At 44.9% G+C, this 17,645-nt stretch overlaps 1 protein-coding gene across 6 annotated transcripts in view; it reads right to left on the reverse strand.

Annotated features, from left to right (window-relative positions):
• MAP3K2 (mitogen-activated protein kinase kinase kinase 2) overlaps window positions 1-15,649 on the reverse strand; it is a 97,236-nt gene extending 81,587 nt beyond the window's left edge. For all 6 annotated transcript variants that reach the window (XR_009453868.1, XR_009453867.1, XR_009453866.1 and 3 more), the window contains exon 1: window positions 15,147-15,649. The gene's annotated coding sequence lies outside the window, so the exon portion shown is untranslated. The remainder of the gene's footprint in view (window positions 1-15,146) is intronic.
• Window positions 15,650-17,645: the final 1,996 nt, after the last annotated feature.

Below are 17,645 nucleotides of genomic sequence, written 5' to 3' on the forward strand. Positions count from 1 at the left end.
CTGGAACAAAAAGGAAGACAAAAAGGCTTGGCACTTAACATGTTAATTGGATAGGTACATGCAAAAAAAGAAACTAGACCACCAACTTATCCCACACACAAGAATAAACTAAAAATGGATAAAAGACTTAAATGTAAGTCATGAAACCATAATATCCTAGAAGAAAACGTAGGCAGCAAAATATCGGACATCTCACAGAGCAGAATTGTCACCGATACAAGAGCAAGAGAAACAAAGGAAAAAATAAAGAAATAGGACTACATCAAAATAAAAAGCTTCTGCACAGCAAAAGAAGCCATCAAGAAAATGAAAAGGGAGGAGAACATATTTGGCAATGATATATCTGATAAGGGGTTGATTTCCAAAATATACAAAGTACTCATACAACTCAACAAAAGAAAGACAAACAACCCAATTAAAAAATGGGCAGAAGACCTAAATAGCCACTTCTCCAAAGAGGACATACAAATGGTCAAGAGAGATATGAAAAAGTGCTCAACATCACTTATCATCATAGAGTTGCAAATTAAAATGACAATGAGGTACCACCTCACATCTGCCAGATGGCTATCCTAATATATAAAAGGCCAGGGTTGTAACAACCAATCACGAACAAAGGCTGACCAACCCGGAGATCCTTCAGTCAGCACTGGGTTGCTGTGGCGACCCAGCCCTGACTGCCCTGCTGCAGTCTGGCGACCCAGCACTGACTGCCCAGGGGGCTGAGACCCAGAGAGAGGGGCAGGGTCTGATCCGCAGCCTCAGTGGCAGCTGTTGATCAGTACTTGCCTATTTCTTTCTCTCCCTCTTTCTTATGGAGCTTCACCAGCAGCCGGGCCTTTCCTTCTCTCCTGGCCTACGCAGTGGCTTTATTCAGCCCTGCCTCTCTGATCAGGCCCAGAGATAAACCTGGAGATGCTGACTGGCATACGAACCAACCAATCAGAACCAAATGTGGGTGCTGTGAAGAACCAATGGCTGTCTAGGAGGAGGAGCTTTTTTAAAAAAAAATTATATATATTTGATTTTTTACAGCAAGGAAGGGAGAGGGATAGAAAGTTAGAAACATTGATGAGAGAAACATTGATCAGCTGCCTCCTGCACATCCCCTACTAGGGATGTGCCCGCAATCAAGGTACATCCCCCTGACCAGAATAAAACCTGGGACCCTTCAGTTTGCAGGTTGATGCTCTATCCACTGAGCCAAACCGGTTAGGGCAAGGAGGTGGAGATTTTGACGCTGACTGGCATAGGAACTGACCAATCAGAACCAAATGTGGGTGCTGTGAAGAACCAATGGCTGTCTAGGAGGTAGAGCATTTTAAAAAATATATATTTTATTGGTTTTTTACAGAGAGGAAGGGAGAGGGATAGAGAGTTAGAAACACTGATGAGAGAGAAACATCGATCAGCTGCCTCCTGCACACCTCCTACTACGGATGTGCCCGCAACCAAGGTACATCCCCTTGACCAGAATTGAACCTGGGACCCTTCAGTCTGCAGGCTGATGCTCTATCCACTGAGCCAAACCGGTTAGGGCAAGGAGGTGGAGCTTTTGACGCTGACAGGCATAGGAACTGATCAATCAGAACCAAATCTTGGTGCTGTGGGGAGCCAATGGCTGCCTGGCAGGCGGAGCTTATGACACTGGGACAGAAACTGACCAATCAGAACCAAATTGGCCAGCAGAGGGCAGTTGGAGGCGAGATCAGGCTGGCAGGGGAGGACAGTTGGGGGGCGAGATCAGGCTGGCAGGAGAGGGCCATTGGGGGCAACCAGGCTGGCAGGGGAGGGCAGTTAGGAGTGATCAGGCAGGCAGGCAGAGGCAGTTAGGGGTGATCAGGCAGGCAGGCAGGCAGGCAGACAGGTGAGCAGTCAGGAGCCAGCAGTCCCAAATTGCAAGAGGGATGTCCAGTTGGAGAGGGCACTGAGCTGAGGGAAACCCCCCCTCTCTGTGCACGAATTTCATGCACCGGGCCTCTAGTTAACAATAAATCAACAAACAAGTGCTGGTGAGGATGTGGAGAAAAGGGGACCCTAGTACACCGCTGATAGGAATGCAGACTAGTGCAGCCACTGTGGAAAAGTGTGAAGTTTCCTGAAAAAAATTAAAAATGGAACTGCCATTTGACCCAGGGATCCCACCTCTAGGAATACATCCTAAGAAGCTAGAAACACCAATCAGAAAGAATATATGCATCCCTGTGTCCATAGCAGCATTATTTACAATAGCTAAGATCTGGAAACAACCCAAGAGCCCATCAGTAGATGAATGGATTAAAAAACTGTGGTACATTTACACCATAGAGTACTATGCAGCAGTAAAAAAAAAAGAAGGATCTTTTACCATTTGAGACAGCATGGAGGGACCTGGAGAGTATCATACTAAGCAAAACAAGCCAGTCAGAGAAAAGACAAGTACCACATGATCTCATTTATATGTAGAATCTAATGAACAAACTATCCTGATGAACAACAACAACAAAAAATCCAGAGACATTGAAGCATGCAACAGACAAGTATTTCAGAGGAAGGGGAAGGAGGAGGCAGAAAGAGATTAACCAATGAACTTATATGCATATGTGCATAGTCCATGGACAGATAATAGGGCGGGGACAGCCTGGGGCGTGGGCAGGAGTGGGATGTAGGGAATTAAGGGGCGGGGGGGGACATCTGTAATACTTTCAACAATGAAGATAAATTCTTTTTTAAAAAGGAGTCAAGTTAAATTCATTGAATAAATTATTTCCAAAAAGGTAAAATACTAAAACATTACTTGTTAATAGTTCTACTTTGACTTCTTACAGAAAAATTGAAAGATAAATTTGGCTCTGTTATAGAAAACATTTTGTACTTTATTGGAAAAGCATGTTTCTAAAAAAGTATAAATATATTTTCCAGTAAAAGAACCTATATTTCTAGAGGCTATGAAATGTATTCATAAATTTGTCAATCTAAGAATGATGACTGCTTGCTTTTTGGTTATCATTAGAAATTAAGGTTTCTAAGGTTTAAATATTCTAATTAATATGGCAGGAAATAATATGTGCTTTCAGTAAAAGAAGGTATAAGGCACGGAAATGCATTTTTGAAAGAATTCAAAGAAAATGGTTTATCCTAATTCAGTTGGTTATTTCCAAATAAGAAGAGACAAAGTCACCCTAGCTGGTTTGGCTCAGAGTGTCGGCATGCGGACTGAAGAGTCCTGGGTTCGATTCTGGTCAAGGGCACATGCCTGGGTTGCGCACTCGATCACCAGTAGGGGGCATGCAGGAGGCAGTCGATCAATGATTCTCTCTCATCATTGATGTATCTATCTCTCTCTCCCTCTCCCTCCTCTCTGAAATAAAAAAATATATATTATAAAAAAAAGAAGAGACAAGAAAAGTTGTAATACGTTTTGTGGGGAAAAAATCTTTTCTTTATTCCTTTTTTTTTTAAAGAAATGGGGGTAGGGGGACAGAAGGGGGGAGAGAAAGTGTGTGTGTGTGTGTGTGTGTGTGTGTGTGTGTGAGAGAGAGAGAGAGAGAGAGAGAGAGAGAGAGAGAGAGAGATTTGTTGTTCTGCTTATTTATGCATTCATTGTTTAATTTTTTTATGTGCCCGTACTAGAGATCAAACCTGCAACCTTGGTATGTTGAGACAACACTCTAACCAACTGAGCTACTGGCAAAGGCAGGAAAAGAAATCTGGAGAAAAAAGTTTATGTGTTGTGAGAATAAACGAAGTAATATTTTCTGCCAGAGTAGGGAGTTTAGGCAACTGCCATTTTGAAACTGCAAAGGTCGGCCTCTCCCTTTTTCCTTTAAATTAGCCCATCACACAAGAATGAGAGCCTAAACTCTGGCCAATCAAGAGTCAGAAATAAAACCTCAAGCAGACCCCTACTCAGTGTGCGTGCATGCTTGCCCAAACCCTGTGTGGGCTGTGCACCCTCTGCAGAAGTAAAGATATTTGCCTTGCTGTCTGGCTCCCGAGTATCCTTCGCGTTCTACCAGGACCCCTGGTTTGGGGCTCGTCTTCTTTCTAACATGTGCGGTCAGCAAAATATGATTAAAATGAATTAAAATATCAAAAGCTGATGCAAACTTAGAGTTTGGTTCTTTCTCTCTGTGTTAAAATGACAGTTTTCCTGTACTATTAGTATGCTCTTAATAAGGAACTCTTAAAAAGAGGTGCTATGTCTTACTAAAATTATTTCCTTTGCTCAACATCATCCAGTCTTTTATTGCTTAGGTAAACCTTAATTTTAAGAGCTAAATTTTGCTTCTAACCATTTAAATTTCTGGAACAATTAAACGGATAACTAAAGTAAGGGAATCTCTTTACAAAAGGGGAAGATGAAACTAATGGCTTATTTGTGATTTGGAAAGTGGGTTTTAATCCAATTGCCCCCTTTTCAAGGAGAACAATGGACTGGTGATGGTTTGCATGTATTCTCACTGGGTAGAGCATCCCCATGTTGAAGGGCCACAGCTGCAGCAGTTACTATAATACCTCAAGAAAGCGTTTTCCTGCTTGAAAAATCCCTCCAGAGCCTCACAGCAATTGGGGAGCCCACTTTATTTTAAAGTCTGGATTGCAAAGTGTACTATTCACCATTGTCCTAATTTGTTTAATGTACCTCATTGTCAAGCTGTTTTTCTGTATCACCAGGTGAATAAAACCCCCTATAAAGACTCAAGTTGATGGTTGCACTAAGAATAAAAATGATATACCAAGTCACTACCTCCTTTAATTTAGAATGGTTTTGAACTCTTTTCCTGCTATAAATAAGTTGCTTGAATATATATCTGGATCAAGAAGATACAGGCTAGCCCTGACCAGGTGACTCAGTTGGTTGGAGTGTCATCCTGTGTACCAAAAAGGTTGTGGGTTTGATTCCGGGTCAAGGCACATACCTAGGTTGCAGGTTCAATCCCCAGTAAGTAGCGTACAAGAGGCAACCGAGTGATGTTTCTCTCTCACCTCTTCTCTCTCTCTCTCTCTCTCTCTCTCTCTCTCTCTCTCTCTCTCTCTCATCAATAAACATATCCTTGGGTGAGGGGGTAAAAGAAAGATACAGGCTAACTAGACTCATAAGTATAATTGTCTTTTGCCAATTGATTTACCCAATGTTTGCAGAATTAATGCCTGTACCTATTTTTCAACTCCTTTTTACACTATTTACTAGTGGTCGTTGCATGAAGATTCACGCAATAGGCCTTCCTTCCCCTGGCTGCCGGCACCAGTTTTCCTCCGGCACCCAGGACCCAGGCCTTTGGTCCGGCCACAGCAGCGAGACTTGGCTCCTCCGCTTCAGCTTCTCACAGCCCCCCCGCCCCCCCCAGCTCCTCCAGTGGAGGCCAGGACAGACTGGAAGCCTGGGTTGCCACCTGCGACCCAGACCCCCAGCCACTCCTTGAGCGGAGCCCAGGGCCTGCGGGAAGCTTGGCTTCCTCCGTCGCCAGGAGCAACCCAAGCCTCCTGCTCGCTCCAGCTCCGTGACTGCCACCATCTTCAGTCGTCTTCAGTCTTCGCTCTGCGCCTGCGTATGCAAATTAACCACCATCTTTGTTGGGTTAATTTGCATAGTCGCTCTGATTGGCTGGTGGGTGTAGTGGAGTGGCAGAGTGACAGAGTGATGGTTAATTTGCATGTTCCTCTTTTATTATATAGGATTCCAGAGATTACAGGACAATGATGAAAGGTCTTGCTAAAGCCTCACTAATTCAATGCCTCATGGCAAAATCTGCCTCAAAAACCTTCCAGGTTTAACAGGTACCTGATGAACCTCTTAAAGGTAGGTGGCCCTAGTTGCTCAATTGGCTAGCCCAATCTTGGGAGTATCACCAATGGAGATAAACCAACAGCAGGTAGCCAAACCACTCCAGTACCAAAATGGCACAACACACACCTCAGACAAACAAACATGATAGGCTATCAATACTATCTGCCAACGGATTGCTACAGAAAGGGGGAATATGGATCCCAGGAAGATTCATCTGATGTGGATCCCAAGAAGGAACTATCTGCTGAGATGAACTCTCCATGGTCGACAGAGGACCCACATTTTGTAAAAGTCATTTGCTGACGGGCTTCTCACATACTCTATAACTGGGAGAACTTCAGACGAAACCCTCAGCTACCCACAAAATGCTCCATTTGTTTATTATCACCTGAGTCAACAACCACTGCAGGGAAACCCTGGTTTCATCTTTCTACCAATGGACTGAGACTTGTCCCGTCCAATCAGACCTGCACAATTTGGTGCCTCATTTACATAAAATAGACCTATCTGGGAACCTTGGCAGGAACTTTCACTACAAGAGGTGGTCTCTCCTTTGTCTTGGTGGAACACAATTCAGGTTGCTACCTCAAATTGTATTCCAGGCTGCAGATCCTTTTGTTCAAATAAGTGCTTCTTATTTTCATTACAGTCTAAAATTAATTTTGGTTTACATCTGTGTAGACAGACTATAGGAGATTTCTACAATAACTAATAATGGCTGTTGAACTCTTATTATATACTAGGCACATATTAAACATATCTCATTTTTTTTCTTCCTTTTTTTTGAATCCTCACTTGAGGAGTTGAGGATATTTTCCCATTGGTTCTAAAGAGAGTGGAAGGGAGGGAGGGAGAGAGAGAGAGAAACATCAATGTGACAGACACATCAATTGGTTGCCTCCCACATGTGCCTGACAGGGATGGGGTGAGGGTTGGGGGGAGAAATCTGAGCTGCAGTCCAGGAATGTGCCCTTCACCAGAAATTGAATCCTCAACCCTCCTGTGAGCAGGCTGATGCTCTAACCACTGAGCGGCTGGCCACAGCCATATTATCTCATTTAAAACTCATAGAAGTCTATGAGTTAGGTACTATTATCTCTATTTTACAGATAAGGAAAGTGAAGCTTAGAGAGGTTAAACAGTAGAGCTGGGATTCACATTCAGATTTGACTCCCTTGTTCATACTCTTAACTGCTTATTACTTTTATTTTCTTCCCTCTCTTTTCTTTATTTAAGGTGTGTTTTTTTCAATAAACATTATAATCACAATCATTTAATATGTTTGCTAATTTAGTTCAACTCTTGTTTCATCTTCAAGGCCTTCTGAAAGTGTTCTTTCCACTCGAGTACATAGTAGGTACTCCATGCATGATATCATTACTTTGGTAAAGCAAATCCAGTTTTTGGTTGCCTTGATACAGCATGGTACAACTGCTCAGAGCCTAGATTCTGGAGCTGGACTGCCTGCCTTCAAGTCGCAGCTCCATCACACACAAGCAGTGTGAGTATGGCCAAGTGACTTCCTGCCTCAGTGTCTCAGTTCCCTCTTCTGTAATATAGGTGCAGTAACAGCAACAATGATGTAAGTAATAATTCACTGGGTTGCTGACAGGATTAAATGAATATCTTTAAAGTAGTACTTAAAACTGTCTAGAATGTAGAAATTGTTTTACGTTTGCTAAATAAAATGAATACTACTGAGAGAGAACAAAGAAAACCAGTAAATTAAAAAAAAAACAACTTTTGTAAATCATCAGTTGATTTGGTAGGCATCACCTTTTAAAAAAAATTATCTTTTTTTTTCTTTTTTTAATACATCCCATTGACTTTCCACAGAGAGGAAGGGAGAGGGATAGAGAGCCAGAAACATCGATGAGAGAGAAACATTGATGAGAGAGAAACATCGATCAGCTGCCTCCTGCACGCCCCCCACTGGGGATGTGCCCGCAACCAAGGCACATGCCTTTGACCGGAATCGAACTTGGGACCTTTCAGTCCGCAGGCCGACGCTCTATCCACTGAGCCAAACCAGTTCTGGCTAAAAAAAATTATCTTTACTGTTGAAAGTATTACAGATGTCCCCTTTATTTCCCCATTGGCCCCCTCACCCCACACCCACCCCTCCCAGGCCTTCACTACACTTTCACCTGTGTCCATAGGCTATGCATATACATTCCCCTGGTTCATCTCCCCAACCCGCCACCTTCCCTCTAAGATTCGTCAGTCTGTTCCATGCTTCTATGTCTCTGGGTCTCTTTTGTTCATCAGTTTATTTTGTTCATTAGGTACCTTTTAAGAACCTTGAAACACTGTAAAGGATGATCTCTTCTGTTTGCCAATACTCCATTTAATAAACATTTGGCTCCAAGCACTGATCTCGGTGTTGGGGGACCAGCATTAACCAAACACTGCCTCTGTCCTTGAAGAGCCAACTTCTTAGTGGAGGACACAAAGATGATACAGAGTGCAATGTGGTGAGAACAATCCGAGAGGCAGAGTCAGCGCTCCAGGAGCATTTGGCCTGACATGATGGCCATCAGGGGTCCTAATGTGGAAACTGTCAAAAGAACACTAATAAAATCACGCCTTAAACTATTTTTTGATTTGTCATTATTAAAGTCCACACCAAGTGATTACCTGCATAAACAGGACAAAAAAATACCTTTAGAAGAAACTTCTAATGTTTACAAACCACATAGTGATTTTTAAATTTATGGCCCTATGAATCTCAAACAAAACACTCTTGAGCATGTTTAAGAAAGGCAATGTGGCCAGCACCGGTTCGGCTCAGTGGATAGAGTGTCAGCCTGCAGACTGAAAGGTCTCGGGTTCGATTCTGGTCAAGGGCATGTACCTTGGTTGCAGGCACATCCCCAGTAGGGAGTGTGCAGGAGGCAGCTGATCGATGTTTTTCTCTCATCGATGTTTCTAAATCTCTATCCCTCTCCCTTCCTCTCTGTAAAAAATCAATAAAATACATTTTTAAAAAAAGGAAAAAAAAGAAAGGCAATGTGCTAGTTATAGGAGGGACTCCAAATATTCTATTTCTATCCTCCTGTCAATTGGGAAGGCAAAATATAACCAAAAAATTAAGAAACAATCTAAGAGTCAAGTAACAACCAAGGCAACAATTCAAGATGTTATAAAGGAATCATGTAATTTTAACAACCACAAGAACAGAAGTCAACCAATATTCCCAACAAATCTCAGGAATATCCAAAACAAAAGATCAAGTTATACAGACACATTTCTTCTAACTGTGTGCGTGTATATAGAGATATACTTCACACAACACTTCAGGATAAGAAAGAAGGTTTTCTATCTCCACATAGACAGTTAATCCTGATTTACAAAAGATGTATGAAAAAATTCATGTGAACTGGTTCATTAATTAAATCACATTATTTGAGAAACCAAGATGGCGGCATAGGTAAACACCGGAAATTGCTGTCTCGCACAACCACTTCAAAAATACAACTAAAAGACAAAACGGACATCATCCAGAACCACAGGAAGGCTGGCTGAGTGGACATTCTACAACTAGAATGGAAGAGAAAAGCACACTGAGACTCAGAGGAGGTGCGGAAGTAAAGTGCAGAGGTACGGAGCCGCACGTGGAAAGGGCTGGCAATTGAGGATGTGGTTGTCTTTTTCAATTGAGAGGGAGTCTTAAGCTCCCGACTGCTCTGAACTCCAGTTCCGGGTGAGTCTCTGGGGACCCAGACTCATATGGGGAGAAACTGGACTGTCTGGCAGTGGGCGGAACTCAAGGGCAGCTTTCGTTCAGAGGTGCTTGCAGCGATTACCGGGACACTGAGACCCAGGGCCTCTTAGGGCAGGGCTGAGAATCAGCCATAGCTGTCTGCTCTTCCCTACTGATTCCCTGAGACCCCGCCCCACCCAAGCTGTGCGCAGAGGCTGTTGCATATGAAAGGCCTGGCCCTTTGTAATCTGAAAATTACCTAACAAACTGCAGCTGGGTCAGAGAGACCCAGAACTTCCAAAGAAGGTCCAAGGCCCCACAGCAACATGCATTGCTTCACAGCTGGGCCTCATCTGGGCACATCCAAACCCCAAACAAAGAAGAGGAATCTGCAGATCTCTCCGTAGCTCCTGCTGGGTAGCCTTAGGTAGAGGCTAAATTAGCACCTCCTTAGAGATCCAAGAGCCAGTGTACCCAGTGGTCAGAGTTGGACCATCCAGATTACAACTCCTCATATCCATAAGGGACACATTCAGGGGGCAGACTCAGTGAGCACCAAAGCCCCACTGAAGCAAGTCTTGCCCCAGAAGGGTGTCTCACAGAAGTTCTCCCACTGCAGACACAGCTGATTCTCACAGCCAATTGGCCTGTAGGTAAATTCTTCCCAGTGATACCAACAGCAATCAAGGCTTAACTACAACAAGACTGTGCACAAAGCCCACAGGGGGTGCACCAAGAGTGTCCACTTCAGGTAACTGGGGAGGCTGAGCCACTAGACCCTATAGGACACCTAGCACAGAAAGTCACTCTATCAACACAGGGAAGCATAAAAAATGTGGAGACAAAGAAACAGGTCACAAATGACAGAAATGGAGGAAAGCAAACTACAGGATATAGAGTTCAAAACTACACTTATAAGGTTTTTCAAGAATTTTCTAGAAACCGCCGATAAATTTAATGAGACCCTCGAGGTTATGAAAAAGGACCAATTAGAAATTAAGTATACACTGACTGAAATAAAGAATATTATACAGAGTTTCAACAGAAGACTAGAGGATCGCAAGAATCAAGTCAAAGATTTGAAATACGAAGAAGCAAAAAACACCCAACCAGAAAAGTAAAAAGAAAAAAGAATCCAAAAATATGAAGATAATGTAAGGAATTTCTGGGACAACTTCAAGCATACCAACATCCAAATTATGGGGGTGCCAGAAGATGAGAGAGAGCAAGATATTAAAAACCTAGCTGAAGAAACAATGACAGAAAACTTCTCCTACCTGGTGAAAGAAATAGACTTACAAGTCCTGGAAGCACAGAGAACCCCAAACAAAAGGAATCCAAAGAGGACAACACCAAGACACATCAGAATTAAAATGCCAAGAGCAAAAGACAAAGAGAGAATCTTAAAAGCAGCAAGAGAAAAACAGTTATTACCTACAAGGAAATACCCATACGACTGTCAGCTGATTTCTCAACAGAAACTATGCAGGCCAGAAGGAAGTGGCAAGAAATATTCAAAGTGATGAATGCCAAGAACCTACAACCAAAATTACTTTACCCAGCAAAGCTATCATTCAGAATTGGAGGTCAGATAAAGAGCTTCACAGATAAGGAAAAGCTAAAGGAGTTCATCACCACCAAACCGGTATTATATGAAATGCTGAAAGGTATCCTTTAAGAAGAGGGAGAAGAAGAAAAAGGTAAAGATACAAATTATGAACAACAAATGAATCTGAAAATCAAGTGAATAAACAATGTGATGAACAGAATAAAGTGGTGAATATAATAGAATCAGGGGCATAGAAAGGGAGTGGACGGACTATTCTTGGGGGGGAAAGGGGTGCTGGGGTTGCAGGAAGAGACTGGACAAAAATCGTACACCTATGGACGAGGACAGTGGGGAGAGGGGTAAGGGCAAAGGGTGGGGTGGGAACCGAGTGGAGGGAAGCTATGGGGGGAAAAAAGAGGAACAACTGTAATAATCTGAACAATAAAGATTTAATAAAAATTTTTTAAAAATCACATTATTAATGAGAGAACATGTTAATTAAGTAAACCCTATTATAAACCCTTCTTTAAAACAAACACCTACCAAATGTCAGTTAATTAGTTGGAAAATAAATTCAACTTTATATTACATGTATTTGATTTACTTCTATCAGGCTTAATTAAAATGAGGTTCACCTCTAAATGTAATCAACACATTTCATTATCAGAAATTCTGATAATGATAATTCTGACATGTTTACTAATTTAACCATTATGAAATGAGAACAGAGTGAAGTTTAAAAGAACTTACAAATCTTTAACTTCACATAGTGGTAGAATTAGGACAATTTAGATCTTCTAACTCTTAATCTTGTGCTCCTTCCATTACACCAGAAAATGGAGCATTTTCTCAAAATGCTTTTTAGTAAATCCACTCTTCCTTTATTGTATTTTTGGCTATTCCTCTGCAACAAATACTGCCTAAGAAAAACTTAAAAGAAACACACTCCTTGAGGAAAATAACTGCATTTAATTTTTCCCATTTTTCTCAAGCCAGTTTTGTAAAAATTTATGTATAACAGAAAACACCTTAAATTCATAATTTAAAATCCACAAAATCAGAATGTTCTTATTACATATAGCTGCACTGGATATTTTACGAAATCCTGTTATTTTGTTTCTATCTATAGACCAACAAATGATTGTTAACACTGAAATTCAAAAGCTAGCTGTACAAAGATCAGCAGGAAATGCTACAACTATTAGGTGAAAGATTAATGGAGAAGAGACTACAGTGCTAATTTATTATGCCACAGATTACGTGCTAATTGCAATAAAGAAAAAATACCTTACTCCAATAGCCAAGTGATCAAACTCAGCATTACAAATAATAGTACTTGATAGTTTATGTCTCCTGATGGGAAGTAATATGAAGTACACAGCATCACTTAGTAGTTATTCTTGTCCAAAAATACTTAATTTGAAAATAATCAACCCTTTAAACCTAGCTTACAGTTAGCTAATAAAGAAGGAAAGAGAGGAACACTGTAAGTCAGTGGTTCTCAACCTGTGGGTCGCGACCCCTTTGGAGTCAAATGACCCTTTCACAGGGGTCGCCCAAGACCATCGGAAAACACATATATAATTACATATTGTTTTAGTAATTAATCACTATGCTTTAATTATGTTCAATTTGTAAAAATGCAAATACACCCTGCATATCAGATATTTACATTACGATTCATAACAGTAGCAAAATTACAGTTATGACGTAGCAACGAAAATAATTTTATGGTTGGGGGTCACCACAACATGAAGAACTGTATTAAAGGGTCGCGGCATTAGGAAGGTTGAGAACCACTGCTCTAAGTGATACCATGGAGGAGGAAAAAAAATCAGACAAATCAAGAATGTGATTCATTCTAGATGAGAAGAGATCAGAGATTTAACAAATCCTGGTTTGGTGGGGTTGGGTGTAAAAAGCCATAATAGACCTTTTAGTACAAATGGGGAGATTTAAATATGGATGAATATTAGATTACACTAAGGAATTAGCAATAAGAGACTATTAACTCTCCTATACAATAAAGAGCTAATATACTAATTAGACCTTCTGGAACGACCAGTGGAGGGGAGGGGCCCAAGGCAGCAGGGGCTGCGAGGGCAAAGCCCCTTGCATGAATTTCATGCATTGGGCCTCTAGTCAATAATATTAACTAAGAAAATTAACATAATGGTATTTTGTATATGTAAGAAATGTTTCAAATAATTCAGTCAAAAATAATATACACATCTTTATAGATGCAGCAAATATGGCAAGATGTCAAAAAATACTGAATCTAGAGGGTCATCATATATGGATGTTCACTGTAACCAATTTTCTGTATGCCTGAAATTGTTTCATAATAAAAGGGGGAGGCTAAAGAGTGCCAATTTTACAAAGGGAAGAAAGAAGGAAAAATCCTGAAACCAAAGCTGTGGGAACTGTGAAGAGCCAAACATGACTTCATTTTTAGCATCTGTTAAATACAGTTTATCTCTTTGGTAGCAATAAGGTTAACAAGGAATGAAAGCTCCACCTAAAACACTGCTTAAAAGATTGAGTCTATAATGTAATCCAATTATTTGAGATAAACCTTTAACTGCTAGTTCTCTCGAAAGACACATGGAGCGCATGACCAGAAAACAATTCTTTAATGGTATCATATTCAACAAAATTTAACAAGGCTCAACATGTTTATATTTTAATCAAACAACAAATTAATCTGTGAGCCATCCACTTGTTAACTTTATAATTTGATATTCCATTCAACTACAAATTTTCTCAAACCTGGTAATAAACTAGAGAAAATTATACATAACTATAATTGTGCATTAATAGATTAAGCATTTGCAACTATGCAGAAAGCTTCAATTACTGAAAGAAATTTATTAACACTTTTTTCTGTAAAAAGAAAAGGCTCTTTACTTTTTCACTAACCATAATCAAAGAAATAATACAGGCCAATGCCAAAATGAGAATTGGTAGTTTATAAACACGGATTGGTGGCCACACACAAATGAAAGAAAAAAAATCACGCCATTAAAATGTAACTTTCTTCAATATTCTATCTATACTGTAAATTTTTGACACTCAACTCAGAAATATTGCATAAGACTACACAAATGACAAGTGTGTCGCCATTGCCACATAACCCAGCAACAAATTTTGCAATAAGGAAATATCAAGCAAATAACCCATCTGCAAGTTCCCTGCATGCTCCAATAATAAACTGCACAACTACAATTGTAACTTTTCTCTTTGTTAATCCTCATATAGGATTTTTCCCCCATTGCTATTCAGAGAGTGAAGTGGGAGGGCGGGCGAGGGGAGACATATCGACGTGAGAGAGACACCTCGACTGGTTGCCTACTGCATGGAGAGCGAACCGCAACCCAGGTACATGCCCAGGACTGAAATCGAACCCGCGACCCTCACGGTGCACGGGATGACGCTCCAATGAACTTGAGCCACACCGGCCAGGGCATAGCTTTTTTTTTCCAAGCCAAGAAAAATGACTTGTCTAGGCTGCAGCAAAACACATCAAACAGTCTATGATGGGGCAAATAAGCTACATCTACCTATATATTAAGAATTTACTCCCAGGTAGAAACTCTCCAGCTATATATTTATTTTTGCAAGACGCAGAAATACAGTTCTGCAGAAAAGTCATCGTATTCCAATCAAGGCTTCCCAGATTATCAGCTGCATGACCTCGGTCCAATGCCTGGGTCTAAGCCTCAAGCTGTTTATCTGTAAAATGGGAAACACTACCCACCTCCCCGGCAGAGAAGACTAGGGAGACGCTGCACGACAGCTCCCAGCTCCCAGCGCCCGGGAGGCTGGGTGCTGGCTGAACGCTCCGCAAAGAGAAGGCGGACTCAACCCTGCTCTAGAGGTGACCACAAAGTGGGGCGCAAAGACAGGACCTTCGCTCACTGCAGGGACGTCCCGGCTCCTCCCAGGGACCCCGCTCCCCGCTCCCCGCTCCCCCCAGGGACCCCGCAGAGCACAGATCAGCAGCCCGCTTCTCGCGGGCGCGCGCGCGCACACGCACACACACACACACGTACACACAAACACACGTACACACTCACACACACACGTACACACTCACACACACGTACACACACACAGGCACGTACCGGCCGCTCCGCGGGACGTGGGGAGCCGCAGGCCCGAAGAGTGGCTCCGCCGGCCTCTGCACCCGCCCCTCGGCCCCGTGCGGCCTGTCACCGCGCCCCCGTCGGGGAGGCCGCGGGCCGGGGCAGGAGAGGCGCGCGAGGAGCCGGGCGCGGGCCGGGGGGCCGGGCCGTCTCTCCTTCACATGGAGTCCGGGCTGAGCCGGGCGGCGGGAGCGCGGAGATCCGGGCCGCTCGGCGCCCCTCGGCCCGCGGGAAGGGGGCCGGAAAGCAGGAAGCCGCGGGCCGGGCGCCGCCGGAAGCGGAGAAGGGGCGGGAGGGTCCGCTCCTCGGCCGTGGGCGCCGGGCCTCCGGGTCCCCGTCCTCGTGGTCGCCGGGCGCCCCCGAACGCGCAGTCCGCGGCCACACCGCCCAGCCAGGCGCCGCCGCGGAGGGCAGCCCGGCCGCCGCTACACACGCACCCGTGACGTCGGCGTAGCGCGGCCCACGTCACGACCGGCCGCGGGGAGCGCGCCCGCGCCCGCGCCTGCGCACGCCCGCCGCTCCCGGCAGCCTTGTCGGCCGGAGTCCGCCGGTCCGCGGCCTGGCAGGCGCCCCGCCTCGCAGCCAGTCCCGGGGAGCTTCCGCGTGGGGCGCGGGCGTCGCGGGGAGCCCGGCGCCGGCGGGAGGAGTCGATGGGGTGGCCTTGGCCCGAAGGGGGCGCCCCCGGGCTGGTGGCGGAGCTCGCCCGTCGCCCGCTGGAGGCCTCTGTGCCGGGGTCCCTGCGCTCCATGTTGGCGCCCCATCCCCTCTCACCCCTAAACTAAAGCACCTTCCCCGCCACAGGCCCCGTCCCCATCCCGGCGTCTCCCCGTGGCCTCGGGTCCCTCGCTCAGCGCGCACATGGACCCACCCCATCCTGCCCGCTCCAGCCCCGTCCGCTCGCAGCCCCAACGGGAGGCGGAGGCGGGGCGGCCTCGCGGGGCCGGGCCGGGCCGGGCCGGGCCTCCTTCCTGGGTTTGTTGCAGGCCCCGCGGCGGAGGCGGCGGAGGCGCGGGCCGGTGCTCGTCGCCGGGAAAGCCCGCGCGCAGCTCCGGGACTGTCGGACCCGCTGGCGGTCTGCTCCGCCGGAAACGGCAGCGCAGAGGCGGGCAGATGCCAATCCCGCGGCCTCCTAATTGCAGAGCTCAATAGAAACCCACCTGTTTCGATTCTGGACACACAGAATCAAGGCCCTTAAGCTGCCTCTGGGCCCCGCCATTCTAGGCCCGAAACGGGTGGGGTTCCCCCTGAGCCCCCCGCTCCCACGCCCCCGCCGGCCGGTCGGCCGGCGGGTCCACAGTTGCTGGCTGAGTGACCTCCAGGGGTTCCCGTCCCGCCCCCCCCCCCCCACTCCCACCACTGGCTCCTGAGAAACTCCCCTCCCGTCGTCTCTCCTTTTCATTCCCTTTTTCCTTGGGTGAGTTTGCCTCTTCTTTAGACATTAAATCCCCAGCGTCCTTGGCTATTTTAGTATATGTGACTACAAATAGTGATCTTGGGGGCTTTTTCTTGATGAAACTCAGTCGATATGTTTTGCCTCCTGCTCTGTGTCTGGTGTTGCAGTGACCACATGGTAGTGCGGCTACCGCCCGGGGCGCAGAGCGGACAGGAGGCTGGTGAGCGGATGGCTGGCAGGCCTCGCGCAGCAGGTGCGTGGAAGTGGCGAGGAGATGCGCAGGCGTGCCTGGGGACGGAGGGGAGACCTCGGAGAGGCAGCTGCGTTCGTTTTCCAGGCTGCATACCACACTGCCACCGGCTCGGTGCCTGAAACAGCACCTCCTTGTTAGCTCATAGTTCTGTAGGTCAGCATCCTGCTGAAGTCAGGGTGTCAGCTGGGCCCAGTTCTCACCTGGAGGCCCTAGGAAAGATCTGCTCCCAGCCTGTTTTTGTTGTTGGCAGAATCCAGTTTCTGTGGTTGGGTTGAGATGCCCATTTTATTGTGGGCAGTCAGCTGTTGACTTCGAGACCCACCATCTTCAAAGCCGGCAACAGATAATTTCTTCTACTTCAAATCCCTCTCACACACTGAATTTCTTTTTTTTTTTTTTTTTTATTGCTTGAAGTATTACAAAGGGTATTACATATGTATCCATTTTATCCCCCCGCCCTAGACAGTCCCCTAGCCTCCCCTAACCCCCAGTGTCTTATGTCCATTGGTTATGCTTATATGCATGCATACAAGTCCTTTAGTTGATCTCTTACCCCCCTCCCTCCTGCCCCCCAACCCTCCCCGGCCTTCCCGCTGCAGTTTGACAATCTGTTTGAGGCAGCTCTGCCTCTGTATCTATTATTGTTCAAAAGTTTATAATGGTCTCTATTGTCCATGAATGAGTGAGATCATGTGGTATTTTTCCTTTATTGACTGGCTTATTTCACTTAGCATAATGCTCTCCAGTTCCATCCATGCCGTTGCAAATGGTAAGAGTTCCTTCCTTTTTACAGCAGCATAGTATTCCATCGTGTAGATGTACCACAGTTTTC

The sequence above is a fragment of the Myotis daubentonii genome, chromosome 7 (genome assembly GCF_963259705.1).
Source record: "Myotis daubentonii chromosome 7, mMyoDau2.1, whole genome shotgun sequence".
In the NCBI taxonomy this organism is placed as follows: domain Eukaryota; kingdom Metazoa; phylum Chordata; class Mammalia; order Chiroptera; family Vespertilionidae; genus Myotis; species Myotis daubentonii.